This window comes from Eurosta solidaginis, chromosome 2, assembly GCF_040869045.1.
Source record: "Eurosta solidaginis isolate ZX-2024a chromosome 2, ASM4086904v1, whole genome shotgun sequence".
In the NCBI taxonomy this organism is placed as follows: Eukaryota; Metazoa; Arthropoda; class Insecta; order Diptera; family Tephritidae; genus Eurosta; species Eurosta solidaginis.
In genome coordinates, this window is record NC_090320.1 from 303671635 (window position 1) to 303689425 (window position 17791).

General features: G+C 33.8%; 1 protein-coding gene and 1 long non-coding RNA gene across 6 annotated transcripts in view; one reads left to right on the forward strand and one right to left on the reverse strand.

The window, feature by feature from the left end:
- The window catches only part of spen (split ends), a 204128-nt gene that overhangs the window by 138755 nt on the left and 47582 nt on the right, over positions 1 to 17791 (reverse strand). The gene's annotated exons all lie outside the window — the stretch shown is intronic.
- LOC137241357 (uncharacterized) lies at positions 8906 to 14263 on the forward strand. The gene is made up of 3 exons (XR_010949983.1): positions 8906 to 9009; positions 9085 to 9204; positions 9288 to 14263. It is a non-coding gene; the product is annotated as an uncharacterized lncRNA (long non-coding RNA).

Genomic DNA, 17791 nt, shown 5'->3' on the forward strand with positions numbered 1-17791 from the left:
CGATGCGCATTTCTCATTTTGTTTAAAAAATAGAAAAGTTTAATTATTGTTGCGAATTTGTTTGAAATTAAGAAATAAAATATGAACAATGCACAGTATTGCATTTCATTTGTTATTCACTAAAATACGTAATGAATTGGTGCCACAGCAACATCAACAGAGGAGCATAAAAGAAGAAGACGGCGGGATAACACAAATCCGCCGGAGTTGCCTGCTTCCATTCAGCAAAGCAATTTTCTGGCGGCCAAGTCGAGTTGAGTTCCCCTTTCGCCATATGCCAAAATCTATTTAAGCCTTCTTAAAAAATCCTTGCACAATTTCTGGATGGCTGCATCAAATATACCAAGAGCTCTTCCGTTGCTTTGATATACTTTTCGACATAAAATAAAGAATATTGTGGTAGAATGTACATATATATTTAAGCACAAATTTGTACAAGAAAGTGTTCTTTCTTAAAAGAACCAATTTCCTTTAACTATTTTGATGCATTCTCTTTAATTTAACAAATGAAAAAAACTCCTATGAAATGGCAGAGACATCTCCCTCTCCCTCACATTCATAATCAGACCAATTCTAAACGAAAATTCCGTGCGAGTTTTTTCCCTTCTCCCATTCCTCGTATTCTAAATAAAAATTCCTTGTGAGTTTTTTCACTTCTCCCTTTCCTCCTATTCTGAACAATGTTCGAAAAAGCGGAAACCGGTTATGGGGGAAAAGCAGGTATTATGAATGTGACGTAGAGGGAGATTTCTCTGCCATTTGATAGGAGTTTTTTCACTAGTTAAATTAAAGGGAATGCATCAAAATAGTTAAAGGAAATTGGTTATTTTAAGAAAGAACACTTATTTGTAAAAATTTGTGCTAAAATATGTATTTACATTCTACCACAATATTCTCACTGTTAATACAACAACAACAACAACCACAATATTCTTTATTTTAAGTCGAAAAGTATATCATAAGCAACGGAAGAGATCTTCGCATATTTGATGCAGCCAGCCAGAAATTGGGCAAGGATTTTTTAAGAAGGCTTAAATAGATTTTGGCATATGGCGAAAGGGGAACTCAACTCGACTTGGCCGCCAGAAAATTGCTTTGCAGAATGAATGCAGGCAACTCCGGCGGATTTGTGTTATCCCGCAGGTCTTCTTCTTATGCTCCTCTGTTGATGTTGCTGTGGCACCAATTCATTACTCATTTCAGTGAATACCACATGGCTCCCCAGCGGGTTAGGGGATCAGAATATACCCGCGGTAGGTATGCCTGTCGTAAGAGGCGACTAAAATACCAGATTCAAGGGGCTGGGTAGCGCAACCCTTCAGGTTGCCAGCGAAATATATAGCTTCTCCAAACTCAATTGTCAACCTCACCTATCCGCGGCGAATCCTGTTTCACTAACAGAAGAGGCTCTGGCGACCCCAAGCTCCTCCTGGAACTTGGGGTGGAGAGGGAGGGAATGGCCTGAAGGTTTAATGTGGCCACATAAATCGTTCCCGAGATGGTCGGGCCGGCACCTTAATGGTGCTGTTGTACCGGAGCGTACCGCATCTGTATCCGGCAAAGGACCATCACATCGATAACACTCCCCAAAGCCTTCGGGGAGCAACATTATCGCTACAACAACAACAACAACAATAATGTGCATTGTTTATACCTTATTTCTTAATTTCAAACAAATTGGCAAGAATAATTAAACTTTACAATTTTTTAAACAAAATAAGAAATGCACATCGAAATTTCAATTGACAAAACAGCTGACTTCGAAAATTCGAAATTCCTATTCCCCAATTATTCTTCTCCCTAGGAGAAAAGAATTGGAGGAATTTTTCCGCGGGAATAAAAAAATTTATTATTTAAATTGGTCTGAATATCTACTTTTCTCCCATAACCAGTTTCCTCTTTTTCGAACATTGTTCAGAATAGGAGGAAAGGGAGAAGTGGAAAAACTTACAAGGAATTTTTATTTAGAATACGAGGAATGGGAGAAGGGAAAAAACTCGCACGGAATTATTGTTTAGAATTGAGCTGTATATCTTTTAAATTGAGGAAAATATTTCCTACAAAATTTGATATAAATTGAAGAAAATTTTAATGGAATGAAACACACGCGAGCTTCATAGACGCATAGAAGATATGAGCCGAATGTGATCTTTTCAGGTCTGCTTATTCGACAAAAGAAGGCATTTTATATAAAAACTGCGCTAGGGGGATTCGCTTTGTCTTGCAAGGTGCATGAATTGCTTATTTACCGCAACAAATTATGTAAGACAACGGAATCGCCCCAGTGCCAGGTGTCAAAACATTGGCATAAAAAGTAACAAAATACGATTAAAAATCATGAAAAACCATGTCTCAACTTACCGTTGAAGCAGGGTTACATATCATCATTTGAGCTTAACATAAATTGCATGGATTGCATTGTATTTACGTGCGTAAAGCTGGCAGACCCAAGTGCTCAAAAATAAGTTTAAGTTGTTTGCGAATTAAGTGCATTTTAGGTGCTATTTAGGGCCACAAAAGATAATTTAGGTTTACGTCAAGCTAGCAGACGCACACTTTTTTGCGAATATCTCGAAACCCAAATGAGCACCTAAATTATCTTCTGTGGCCCTAAATAGCACCTAAAATGCACTTAATTCTCAAAAAACTTAAACTTATTTTTGAGCACTTGGGTTTGCCAGCTTTACGCACCTTTGTATTTTGTAGTCGTGACTTATAATCCGTGCAATACTTGCACCGTTTGCAAGACACATAAAACAAAAGTGGGTTTGCACATTTTTGCAATTTGGTCTTCTCTGTTTTAAAATAAGAATCCAGTTTAGCGTCCTTATTTGCACGAACACCAAAAGTTTTTTAAATTTTAAATCAAATTTGGTTTGGCCATATTTGCAGTTTAAGAAATTTCAACATTTTTAGAAAATGGTAATGGCACTGTCCAATGTTCTTTAAATATCTAAGAATATTTTATTAGTATTTTTTTTTTTTCAAATTTTCTTAAATTTTTAAATGATTGCAGCGTCTGTTAAAAAAAAACTCCGTTTTAAAATAATTGCACATTTAGTCAAACCAGCAAACATTTCTATTTTTTTTTCAAACAAAGCTAAAATCTCACAATAAATTAAAATAATATTAATATATTAAAACAATATTTTAAAAACTTTTTTTAATTTTTACTCTATAAACTACACATTTAAAATACATTATATTTTTTATACCCAGCTGTACGTGTACGAAGGGTATTATAACTTTCATTGGATAGCGGTTGGTTTTACTTCCATATATCAAAATAATCAGTACCTATAGAAAAAAAAAATTGATTGAGCCATGTCCGCCCGTCCGTCCCTCCGTCTGTGCGTTAACACGATAACTTGAGTAAATATTGAGATATATTCACCAAATTTGGTACACGAGCTTATCTGGACCCAGGATAGATTGGTATTGAAAATGAGCGAAATCGGATGATAACCACGCCCACTCTCTATATATATAACATATTGGAAAACACAAAAAACCTGATTATTTAGTAAATACTACACATATAATGGTGAAATTTGACGTGTGGACTGATATTGACTCTTGATAAAAATTTGAAAAAAATTTTAAAAGGGTGTGGCACCGCCCACTTTTGATAAAATCAATTTTACAAATATTATTAATCATAAATCAAAAATCGTTAAACCTATCGTAACAAAATTCGGCAGAGCGGTTGCCTTTACTATAAGGAATGCTTTGAAGAAAAATTAACGAAATCAGTTAAGCACCACTCCCACTTTTATATAAAAGATTTTTAAAAGGGTCGTGTACGAATAAAATAAGCTATATCTTTGCAAAAAACAGCTTTATATCAATGGTATTTCATTTCCCAAGTGGATTTTTAACAATAAATAGGAAAAACTTCCAATTTAAAAAAATGGGCGTGGCTCCGCCCCTTTTATGACTAAGCAATTTTCTATGTATATGTATTATTGCGCAGCCTTGTACCACTATTAAGCACACAAAACAAAATGTTCGGTTTCAGCCGAATTTAGAGCTCCTTACTTGTTTATTTATAAACTAGCTATTACCGGCTACTTTGTATGCGTGGAACGTGACACGGTTGACACAAACAAGAAATGTTGCTACGTTTACCATCAAAGGATGTAATAAGTGGCTGCACTGAAGGAATTGTCTTACTTGATTATCTGGTAGAGCTACTAACCAGTTCTACTTGGGATCTAAACTCTGGCGGATTTTATGAAAAATTTTCTTAAAATTCTCACACATAATGTACATCTAGACATTGTGCCCTTCTTAGGTATATATATGGGGTATTCCATCCCATTTCGACCAATTTTGAACCCGACCCCTTTAGACTTGGCTGAAAGTTTTTCTTCATTTTGTAGCTTACGAATGACGTTTTTCAGAATTTTTTCAAATTTTTTCATCCAACTCAAAAAAAGTTATGAATTTTTAAAAAAACACCGTTTTTGTTTTCAAAATGCTATAACTTTTTCAAAAATAGATCGTTCGGGATCTTTTTTTTTTTTAATTTGTTTTTAAATGTACTTTTCCGGAAAAATACAAAAAAATGTTTAAAGTTTTTTTTTAATTTTTCAGTTTTTCGAGATTTTTTGATTTTCGCCATTTTTTTTTTTTTGTTTCTCATAAAAAACTTCAATCAATTCTGCAATCTTCCCCACTAATCCCGGAGTGGCCCGATTTTTTTTTATATTTTTCTTTATTTAATTGAAAAAAAAATTTTCAAAAATTAAATTTTTTTTTATCAATTTTATTTATATAACAAAAAAATGTAAGAAAATGATTTTTAAGTATTCTAATTCATAATTTGTTACATTATTTTTTAGAAAACTTACATGTTTACTGTGTCAGTCATTAATCCTGGTTATTTTAATCGTAGATTACCATAATATATAAAGAAAAGAATACTTAAAAATCATTTTCTTACATTTTTTTGTTATATAAATAAAATTGATAAAAAAAATTTTTATTTTTGAAAATTTTTATTTCAATTAAATAAAAAAAAAATCGGCCCACTCCGGGATTAGTGGGGATGATTGCAGAATTGATTGAAGTTTTTTATGAGAAAAAAAAAAATGGCGAAATTCGAAAAATATCGAAAAACTGAAAAATTATAAAAAAAAAAACTTTAAAATTTTTTATGTATTTTTTCCGAAAAGTACATTTAAAAACAAATTTAAAAAAAAAAAAAGATCCCGAACAGTCTATTTTTGAAAAAGTTATAGCATTTTGAAAACAAAAACGGTGTTTTTTTTTAAATTCATAACTTTTTTTGAGTTGGATGAAAAAATTTGAAAAAATTCTGAAAAACGTCTTTCTTAAGCTAGAAAAAGAAGAAAAACTTTCAGCCAATTCTAAAGGGGTCGGGTTCAAAATTGGTCGAAATGGGATGGAATACCCCATATACATATATGTCTTTACGTCAGTGTATAGAAAAATTCGAGGTATCTTCTTTATCTAGATTTAAATAATACAAATATGTGGTACGGTTAGGATTTATATACATACATATATTCTCTTAAGTTTTTATATTCAAAATATACTCCTGGTCGTTCTGCCAATGTACGCCATAAATGCATTTCCGAAGGATTTTGTTTGTGGATTCGAAAGCCAAGTAAGAGCAAAACCGCTTCCGAGGTGTTAATGTAGCAACCGTTATAATAATACCCCTGAACCGCATTTTGGCCTATACATATCTCGGAAACGGATTAAGATATTCAAAAAATATTATCATCTGTATTTAATTAGCGAAATATGCTCATATTGCTTTATACAACTGTTTTTGTAATTGATATTAGAGAAAAGTTGCAAAGTTTACAAACGGCGATGATTTCACATCTTCATCGGCTAGCTTCTCGGAAGCTGAGTATTGAACTCGGATCTCCAACATTCATACTTTATACTCGTGTAAAGGCAGATTCCACTCAGCCATATGAATGTCCCGCTGCTCACTGTCCTAGTAACCACCGCCGTTTGCAATTTTTCTCTAATATCAATTACAAAAACAATTGTATAAAGCAATATGAGCATGATAATAATATTGATATAATAGTTAACAGCAGAAGTTCTGCTACTAAAAGCAATACTGTAAAAATCCATTGTTACTAAGCTCTTAACACCGCCTATAAATATTCCAAACAATTAGGATTAAAAGGTACATATATAGAATTAGTATGTACCTAAATGGTGAATAAAAGGAATAGCAACAAAAAGGCAACCAGTGTTGTCAGGTTAGCCTTTTCGACGCTAGATTTAGCCTTTTTTTGCCTTTAGCCTCGAAATTTTGGGTTTAGCTTCGTGTTTTTCCAGCCTTTTTCACTCCGAATGTATTTTTAAAAATTTCTAAAATAAAATAATTTCAATAGTTCCTGTGAACACCTAATACCTAATAATATGAGTTCTCTACAAAAGATTAATTCTTTTTCTGCTGAAAATTTCAAAGCCAGATGTAATTTCTTACTTTGAAAAAGAGAAGTATAGTTATTCTTCAAGTCAAATAGCATTAATAGAGCTGCAGTGCCGAAAACTTATAACTATACAATGGAAAAATGTACACTCCACCATGGAATTTTGGTCGGAAGTCCGAGAACATAAAAATGTATTAAACGAACCTCCTTTTTTAGAACTTGTCGAATTAATATTTAGTTCTTTAGTATTACCACTCAGTAACGCGGAAGTTGAAAGAATTTTTAGTGGCATGAAAGTTCTGAAAACTAAATTAAGGAACAAACTAAAAATTAAAATGCTTAATGCGCTGCTTAATATTAGATGCTCGTTAAAACGCTTATCTAAATGTTGTAATGACTTTGAAATTACCGATGATCTCATATCTATGGTAAATAGCCAAACTTTATACCCAGACTTAAGCTCTTCTGATTCTTCAGACGGGGAATATTTTATATAAATAATTAGTTTGTAATATTTTTTTTATGTATGTATATACACATAGCAATCATTTAAAGTAATTCCATGTGCTAGTCAAGAAAAATGTGCCTGATATGTTTTGAAACAGGAAGTTATGCTTAAGTTATGTTTATGAGTTTTTATTTACAAATGTGTAAACTAAAATATAAAAAAATTTAATGAATTAACCAAAAAATTTCTGGCCTTTTTTAGCTTCTTTTTTTTACTAAATTTAGCCTTTTCTAACCTTTTTTTGCCAATCTAGCTTCTTTTTTTTGCATCACCTGGCAACACTGAAGGCAACACTTAGAGACCAATTGCAAAGCGAGCAGGGGGGCATTCATATGGCTGAGGGGTTAAAGGCGATTCGAGTTCAATACTCAGCTCCCGAGAAGCTAGCTGATGAAGAAGTGAAATTCAGAAAAATGTCCTAGTAACCATCGCCGTTTGTAAATTTTGCAATTTTTTTCTAATATCAAAGATATTTAAAAAATTTTACCATATTGTACAAATACATTTGAAAAATACTCGGGTGCATGTTTTAGGTCTCAAGACCCTAGAATCTAGGGGTTTGAAATGTATCTTAAACTTTAAATTAGATCTCGGCTGACGCAACAGTGAAAGCCGTACAAAATTCTTTGCAGTAGTTTTTGAGTGATGCGAGTACAAATATACAAACAAAAATTAAAAAACCCGCTGATTTGGGTTTAGAAGGTCCAGTAAGGAATTTTCTTATTAACTTTTCGGAATTATATTCAATGTACAGGCCTGTAAGAATTTTATTATGTTTATAGATTAGCCCCAAAAAATTTTATAATAATACCATTATTATTATATTGTTTCCTAAAAATGTTGTACGATGAATCCAAGACAAAAAACGGAAATGTGTATTTGTCAAGAAACTCCGGACGAATAAATTTTTTTTATTCACCCACAAAATTTGTTGTTAAAATATTCCCAACAAAGGGAAAGCAAAATGAAAAACGAAACGAAAACAGGAAGGAAAATAACATACATCAAAAATTTAGAAACAGGGGGTCGCCCCTAGGCAAAAGATTTTGCAAACACTCCGAGTGTATTTCTACCATAAAAAGCTTCTCGGTGCAAACTCATCTGCCGTGCAGATGTCGTTACTAGTCGGCGTAAAATATATAGGTCCCACCCCGCCAAATTGTAGGAACAATTTCTAGAAATTGGCCACAACAATTGCCTTTTGTAAAAAAATTAGCTATAGAATATAACTTTAAAGTGTTATACATTCGTGGCAAAACACTCTGTGTAGTCAGAAGATAGAACAAAATTGGTGACGCCTTCAGAAGAAAAAAATTCAAGATGAATTTTCAGATATCCAATGCCACTACTCAGTGAAACTAAAATTCAATGGGATTCAGGGTTGTGTTTTCGTTTTTTCGTTTAAAGTAGGAATGTCTATCATGATTATCATTCATCCAAAAAATTCAGTACAGAAAATATCGAAATTTGTTTGTTTTTTTATTTTTCTTTTATTTTACTTCATTCTGGACGATACAATTTTTTTCCGCCCTTTTAAAAACTTATTACTCCGAGGAGAGCGACGTAAAAATAAAAAAAATAAAAAAAAGAGAGCGACGTGCTCCTTATTTTAATATCCCCTACAAATTGTGTCAACTCCGAACATCTGCGTTTCGGATAAATTTTCACCGAAAGCTTTTTTTACCAAATCACTGCTGAGGAGAGATCCTGTTTAGACAATTTTTTTTCTAAATTTTTGATGTTAGTGGACTGGAATATAGGACCTTCGGTGTGCTTAGGGGAGCACGCTACCTCCACACCACGACGGCCGCTTAAAATTGTGCGCATATGCCTCCACATACATACATACAGACATAAATATTAAGTACATATGTAGTAGAAAGCGGGAAAAATTTAGACATGATTGTAGTAACCTTCGACGAATATGAGCGTTAAATTGTACCGCATCTGACTGGATTTTTTTTTTTTTTTTTTTTTGTTAGTCTTACCTAAGACTTTAATACTGAATTTAGTTTTCATATTTGCCTATACAATTACATACATATAAACATGCACATATTGCACCTATATACATATGTACGTATGTATGTATGTATGTATGTCGATTTGTGTGCGCGAGTAGACTAACATTTGTTTTTTTTCCCTTAATAGCTGCAGAATTGCCGCTTTCGGGAAGTTGGTCAATACAAAACATCGAAGAAAATAAACTCTACACCATCTAGAGTTACGCGAAACCTATGTACGTTCATAAGCGATGTGCGCAAAGAGCCGGTAAGGTACCTAAATATGGGAATTAAAAAAAAAATACAAAAAAGTTTTACCAAAAAAATTGTTTACCCAACGTGGATCTACAGATACCCGTCAAACAGGCTCATTATTAAAATGGAAACACAACTAAGAAATAACAGCAGAGTAGAAAGAGTAGAGCAAGACAACAACAAATACAGCAAAAACAAGCAATTAGTGGTAATTACATATACACACATACTACTCGAACATCTAGCCTAAAGTATAAATGAAAAATAAAAAGTATCTGCGAAAAGCAACAATGAGGCAAAAACGAAAAGAATCAAGAAAAACAAACTCATACAAATTAACACAAGCACACGCACACACATGTAAACGAGAAGTTGACACAACGCCGCAGGCTACAAAAAAGGTAAAAACACGCATACAGCGAATGGTTCAACGTGCAGGCCGATAGGCAGACGTAGAATCAGACAATAAACAGCAATAATAGCGGGCAGGCAGTCAGGCTGGCAGAAAACTCAGCCATGACGTGTAGAAATAACCTGAAATAGCGCAGCTAAAAATTACTTGCAAACAAATATGCGAATGAACGAACGAGCGAGGAAATTTTTACTCTTTGTTTTAGTATCTCACAGATATGCACTAATACATTGGCAGCGTATAGCAGACATTCGGCAGCAAGCGAGACTACGCTAAAGCAGAGCCAAATCACTAAGGTTTTTATACTAAAAATACATAACAAAACAACTTTGGCGATGGCTACGTTGCCACATTTCATTAAGAGTGCACGTTAAATATTTTTATTATGGATGCGCACACCAATACCACTTGAATGCTCTGCATAACATCCACACACATAAACATATCCATCGCTCATTTGAATCGCACTTCGGCATTCGTGCGTAGCCGCTTGCTTTGCTGCCAACCGACCGACGTAAGCTGATGGCTGAGTAATGTCCACGGTTGCCACACCATGTTTTCAGTTGGGACCAAAATTCATCGAAAAAAGGACCAAATTTTTATTTTATTTGATTGTGATACAAGCAATTTACAAAAGTATCATAGTCGTTGTTAAATATAAAATTTCAGGATGCTTCCATGGTTTCCTATACAAAATTTTAATAAACTTAGCGAATAGGAGACTTAATTCAAACTGCACAAACAAAAACACTACTTTTAGGTATTATATTTTCAAATTTCTAGGAAAAGTCTATGCCTTCACTAACTATACGTTTTGAATTTAGTTTTGCTGACAAAGCTCTTAGTTCCAGCATTATGTTGTTAATTGGGAAGAAAAAAAAATGTATAGCGCAGTTATGTAGGTTTTAGTAAGAAAAGGCTCAAAAATTTGAGTTTGGGTGTAGCTACTATGATCCAACTCAGTAAATCATAAAGCATCATTTTCCCCTGAACGTTGACATTTCATACCAAAGCCTAGATTTAGTAAGTGTCATTTTTGAAAACCCCAGATTTACTGAATCTAGCCCCAGGCTTCAGATTAAAAGTCAAACGTCTTAAAAGTTTCAACAGTGCAATAACGGAACCTGATTACATTTAAGTAGGTACTAGCAATTAGTTAACAGCGTTGTTATTGAAGTTTACGGGGCTCTGTACCTACGAAATCAAATCTTTCTTATATTTACTTCAAAATCTGAATATAAATGTAAACTTTTTCAATCGCGATTCGGTATTCATTTATAAAGCTACCGCTTCCAATAAGTATTCCTGCCTTACTTACAGTTAAAATATTTTTTATGCCAAGCTATTTAGTTTTCAAGTATTCGGCGTGCCTTAACACCACAATACTCCTGCAATTTTTACATAGGATTTCGTAATAAAAAATTTTGAAAGTGTTACCAAACATAAAACCAATTAGTTCCATTATTTTAATTAGTTTTCAATTCAAATCTTAACTCGACGGCCATTGTAATGGTTCCATCAGTGGAAAGCCCTGCCAAATTTCCTAGAGGCACACGTGCATTTGAGAAAAATTTTCTTAGCTCAACTAGTGAAAATAATCTATCACGATAAGTGTTTGATAACCGATCTGGATACTAATATCTGGATACTAAAATAAGATTTTTTCCTGATAAGTCCGTGTAATGTGTTTGCCCTTAGATCCATCACTTATTAATGCCTCGCCTAAAATATCTCCTATGAAATGTCATTGGTCTGCTACATTTTATTGACTGAGCATATATATACATAAGTAAATTGAAAATTATATGTGTAATGAAAGTGTGCCAAATGTTGTGGGCAGAGTTGTGAATTTTAACCGCAGTGAAAAACGAAGAAAAGTACCAAAATCGTGGCTACCGCCTAAAAAGGACCAAAATTGAAAAAAAGGGACCGGACCAAATGGACCATTTTTGGTCCAAATGTACCAAAAGTGGCAACCGTGGTAATGTCCCTTCATTTACTTGCATCAAAAATGGACCGATGCGGACATGTTAGATATGATTTGATTTATTTCTTCGAATAAGTTTTTGTCATAAACATTTTAATATATATATTTTTTTTTATATTAAACTGACTTATTAGGGCTTATATAACACTCTATCTTACCAGAGTGCAATTAGTTTTAACGTTTGCAAGATTTTTCTCACAGCAATTAAAAACTTGGAACCATTCGTGTAAACTAGAAAAGTTTAAGCTCCTGCTGCCATTAGCGGATCCTGACGGAAATTAAACTTGTACGACGGACTTTCAATAGTTATGGATGCCAAATAAGTGCTATGTTTATGACTGCGTAAAGCTCATAATTGAACCTCCTTCTATACGCACCACAGTCATCACGGGTGAGTACTTTTGGAGCGTGATTTTGATTGATCGAGGGAGTCCAAAGGAGCACTTCCTGACAAGAATTTTATTTGATCATTGATTTTATCAGCTGAAATTATTTTCGCTGTTAAAAGTAATTACGAACTTGGGAAAGGAGTATTTTCACATGCGCAAAAACTCTTTAATCAGAATGGCTGAAACTCTTTTAACATTTTTATACGTTTCACTTTCTTTTTAAGAGCTAATAAGAAGATATTGGAGATTATATTTTTGGCCCTTTTTCTTTATTTGCTTTGGCCCTAAAAAAATGTCTTGTGGCAATCATTTACACTTCGCCTATTCCGATGATGACGACGACGACAATATTTGACAACATTTACCTACTCGTACTTTTGCTCGTTGTATATGAATACTTGTGCCGTATTCGGATTTGTTGTTTTTTTTTAATTGTGATGTGGCGACTGCTGGTTGGTAAGCCGCTTGGTGAATTGCTTGGAGTCATCAAAGTGAAAAGATAGACCGACAAAAGCAGCAGTCTGGATTTAATTTTTGTTGCATACACATCCAAATGCAAATAGTATCCATGTATGGGTGTATGAGCTAAACAAATCCAGTCATAGTGCAAACTGAAGAAGGTCAGAGGAAATGAAAGAGGTTTAATTCAAGCGAAGAAGAATATTTACTGGAAAATTGAAACGACATTCATTTCGCGATGAAAGAAACAAATTTACAGTAAGAAACAGCAAAACTCCGCGACTATCTTACAGCTGCCTGCCTGTTCTAAAGTAAATTATTTATGGCGAATGTGTGGTTTATACAGCAATACAAAAAACATTCCTGGTATATACCAATACAAATGAGCGCTACAGCATTAACAACAACGCAAGAAGAAACAGGAAGTTCAACTTACAATAAAGCTTTGGTTTTGTATTGAGTCCTGATGCAGCACATTTCAAATAACATTCCGCCAGCGTAATTACTATTTACATGCATATGTAGATACGAATGTACGTTTGTATATATGTTTGCATGTATGCATTTCAGTTTAGATTTAAGTGGGCATGAGGAATGAAATTTTATGTGGCTTTTTGTTGAAATCATTTAGCATAACTGAGCTCAACTTATCCTTATGTACATATGTATGTATCATGTCATATCAATCGTTAATATATTGTATACAGATACCTACTATGTTTATATATGTACATATATACATATGTATATCTCAAAATAGCAACAACAAGTTTACATTTTGAATATGCATATGAATTATTCGCAGTTCGCATTGAATTTCACATCAGCTGCGTAGCCGATGACTCGCGACCACTTTTATTGGCTTTTTCTGATATGAGCAGCTGTTTTTGTTGCTGTTTATTTTATTTGTTGTGCTTGTTATCGCTCTCGCTGTAATGTTTACGATGGCGTTGAAAATTACAGACTTACTGGAGTGGTCTAAGAAATTTATTCCCATGAATGAATGGCTGCTGCCTGTTTCAATTTGTTTATGATAAAAAATTACATACTTCGACGCTTCGTCGCCTTTTTTCTTTTTATTATGAATTTCATATTTATTCATTTATGAGCTTTAGTGTGGTTCAGTGGTAAATATTTCTGGAATTTTCAAGAGTTCGTCTCCTGAACTATACATTTTGGATAAAATGTAAAATACCTACCTATAAATTCTTTTTTTTTTTGCAAAATTTTTAAGTCATAAGTTAACAGATTTCACTTTCTCATTACGTCAACTATAAACAAAAGTCACTCCCTAATATTAATTTGCAATACCGGATGAGATACAAATAAATACATATGTACTTTTAAATATCCCCAAAAAGTTTAGCTGAAAACGAGCACAAAAGAAAAGCTAAACTTTTTAATTTGTCTCGCGATGCTTAGGCATGGATTCGGAAACTGTGTAACCACCCAAATTTCAATCTAATTTAGGGTTGCCAGATTGCTTTTGGGGAAATTCAGTACATTCGCCTATTTCAGCTCTAAAAAATCAAGTCAATTCAGTACTCTTTTGTTAAAAACAAAATATCTATAATTCACAGCGAGTTTTATTGACCATACATTAAAAAAGAAAATATACATTAATTTTTACATACATATTTAGGTACATACTATTCATGTACGGCGTCCTAGTACGCTCATACTTATTTAGAGATCAATAAGTTCCATTATATTCACGTATGAATATCCACATACTGATTGATTCATACATTGTAACATTTACAGTATATATTTATGTATAATAAAATAAAATTATTTTCTACATATTCATACGGATATGCTTTTTTCCTAATACTTGTTTGATTTTTGTGCCATTTTGATTAGTTGTTGCCCGTATTGTTTTTTTTTTTAATTTAATAAACTCCTCGCAATTCATTTTAAAATTTTCTTTTATTTGAAGTTCACTTTCAATTGATTTAACTGGAAGGCGATTTCTTTCTTTACTCCACGCTGCAAACGTTAAACTAAAAATTCGCTCAACAGCTGCGTTGGAATGTGGAATTGAGAAAGTAACGTTACAAATTTTTTCAAACTGGGGAAAAGAGCCGCTATTGAAAAATGGTATCCATTTATTTTCAAACTTGAACTAATGTTTCGTTTGCAAACAGCATATTTAAATCGATGTCTCTAATATAAAAATCATTAATTATATCCGTGAATTGAGAGAAATTCATTTCGTTCCCTAAACGAAATACTTTCAATCTATTATTGTACTGGAATTTTTTTTCCAAATAACTTTATTTCCAATGTGCTTGCTTTTTGCAAAGCACTTCGCGTATTTCAAAGCGTGTGCAACTCTGTTTACTTTATTTAGTATTTATGTGTATGGTAACAAAGTGGAATAGGATATTTGTAAAACAGGACAGGGCGACTCTGATCATGAAAATCAAAAATTTTTTTTAATCATGTGAAATAACTTCAGAAGTTTTGCGATTAATATGTCGAGATAGAAAAATCAGTACAAATCAGGACAGAATTGTAAAAAATCGGGATATTTGCGTACTGAATTGGGAATTGTGAAAATTCAGGACAGCGAGTGAAAATTCAGTACTGTCCTGCCTAAATCAGTACGTCTGGCAACCGTAATCTAATTTAACGATCTCATAGATAATATAATCCATGAGGCCTAAATAGAAGCATTTATATATACCTACTAGCAGAACCGGCAGACATTGTTCTGCCCTAAATTTTTGGTCTATCTGCATACATTTTAATAAGCTTTTTCCGTCTAACTCTGCCCTCGCCCCTCTACACTTTTTCCTAATATTTGTATTCACTCCTCCCTCCATATTTTTCGCTTCATCTATCACCATCTTCGTCTCATTCTATCTCTTTCTCAGTCTTTTCCTTCTCTCTTTTCTCTTCTCTTAAGTTTTTATCATTCTTGGTGGTATGTATTTTGTTCCAGTCCCATTCTGAGTCTCAGTCCTAGTCCCACTCCGAGTCTCAGTCTCAGCCTCAGTCCCAGTCCTAGTCTTAATCACAGTCCCAGTCCGTCTCTGGTCTACTTCCCGGAAAAAAAGCATCGTAAATACTAATATAGGCATATTTATATACCAAGTTTCAGGCAAATCGAATAGGACGTATGTAAATAGGTGGTGGGTATTATTAATTCATGTCTTTATTTCGGCTTCGCATGCATATTTATCAGTTTTGCCAGGTTGATGCGACTAAATCGAATATCACAATGAAAATTACTTTAAAGCTCTCAGCAACAGCTTTCATTTGATATCCATAATACACACACATTCTAGGGGTATCCGGGTCCATGTTTTGGTCTATATCTCGAGACCCTAGTTACCCAGCGGTGCAAAACTTACTCTGTACTAAAGCACACATCAACAGCTTCAATTTGATATCCATAATTTAAAAACACATCCTAGTGTTACCCTCATCCCCGTTTTGGCCTATATTTCGAGACCCTAGTCACCAATAGGTATGAAAACTACCCTGTACTAAAGCACTCATCAACAGCTTCAATTTGATACCCATAATGTAAAACACTATCTAGGCGTTCACGGGTCCACGTTTTGGCCTATATCTCGAGACCCTAGTCACCCAGAGTTATGAAAATTATCCTCTACTAAAGTACTCATCAATAGCTTTCACTTGTTATCCATATTCTATAAACATATTGTAGGGGTACCCGGGTCCACGTTTTGGCCTATATCTCGAGACCCTAGTCACCAATAGGTATAAAAACTACCCTGTACTAAAGCACTCATCAACAGATTTCATTTGATATCCATATTGTATAAACACATTCTAGGGGTGCCCGGTCCACGTTTTGGCCATATCTCGAGACCCTAGTCACCGAGGGGTACGAAAAATACCCAGTATCAAAGTACTCATAAACAGCCTCCATTTGACACCCATACTCTACAAACATAACCCAGGATTACCCAGGTCCACGTTTTGATCTCAAGACCCTAGTCAGAACGGGATAAAAAGTATCCCATGTCCGTTCCCTGGTTCTGAGCTACCTCTCCACCAATTTTCAGCCAAATCGGTTCATCCGTTCTTGAGTTATGCGTAGTGTAACTAACACCACTTTCTTTTATATACATATTTGATTTTTTTCTAGATTTTTTTTGATTTCAAAATCAAATAACCATCATCTCTCCTTCCTGTATCTTTCCTACAAATTTCATGGCAATCTTTCTATCCGTTCTCGAGTTATGGAGTGACAATCAAAATGTACACTTCTTTTTATATATATATAGAAGATTAGGGTGGTCCTTAAAAATACAATATTTTTTTAGTTTTACCCCTTCAATTGAAAGTATCACGCTTAAGATATACCTACTTAGGTGCAACGGTATTTTGCGAAATGTTAAGCATCCATATGCGGGGAAAAACATCCCACTCAGCTTGAGTTATCACCAAGATAACGATATAAAACATACCTGACATCAACACGATTGAGAACCTGTGGATTGACCTTAGGAGAAGATAGTCATCCTATTCATTTCAAAACTATAAGCAATTTTGGCAAAAGATGAAGTATTGAGATGGGATAGCACTCAATTGGAAATTTGGCAAAAATTAATTAAAGCCATCCCAATAGAATAGATTATGATACGCTTCTCTTTTAAATGAGTGAACAATAATTATTTGCATATATTTAATATAAGTAACTGAAATTATTAATATTACCACACAAAGTTATATTATATTAAAGAGAACCAAAGCTGGGTACACATATTATTTTGTCCGTAAGTGTATATGTCACATCTTCTAACGTGGTGATACCATTTGAAGAGGTGCGATTAAAACAGTTGTGCATTTGATTTTTTAGGGATCTCCCTAATGTACCTAAATAAAAAATTTAAACAAGCTCGATATACATCTGAGGAGAGTCAGGCCGAGCTTCTCTTCTAATTTGCGTCTTGCTACATTTTTAAATTTTCCTACAAAATTGGGACGTACATGCTTTATGACGACTTTGAACGGTATCTGCCAGCAGATGACTTTTCGATGAGAAGCCTTTTAGGGCAGAATTACACTGAGTTTGCCAAACCACTGCAGAGGGAAGACCTGGCTTAAACAAAATTTGTAAATTTTATCTAAACATTTCGATGTTGCTTTTCTTTTGCCTTGAAAACAGAACCTTTGGTGTAATAGCCGAGCACGCTACCGTCATACCAACTGTACTTAGTACATATAATACATACAACATTTCGTAAAGAGGAGTCTTAATTTTTGCCTGTGACAGAGTATTCTTCGAAACAAATTTCATATCACAGTCCAATTTCACCATAAAAATATTTTCCAAACGAAAAGCACCGAAGAATTCTGAAAACCCGACACTAAT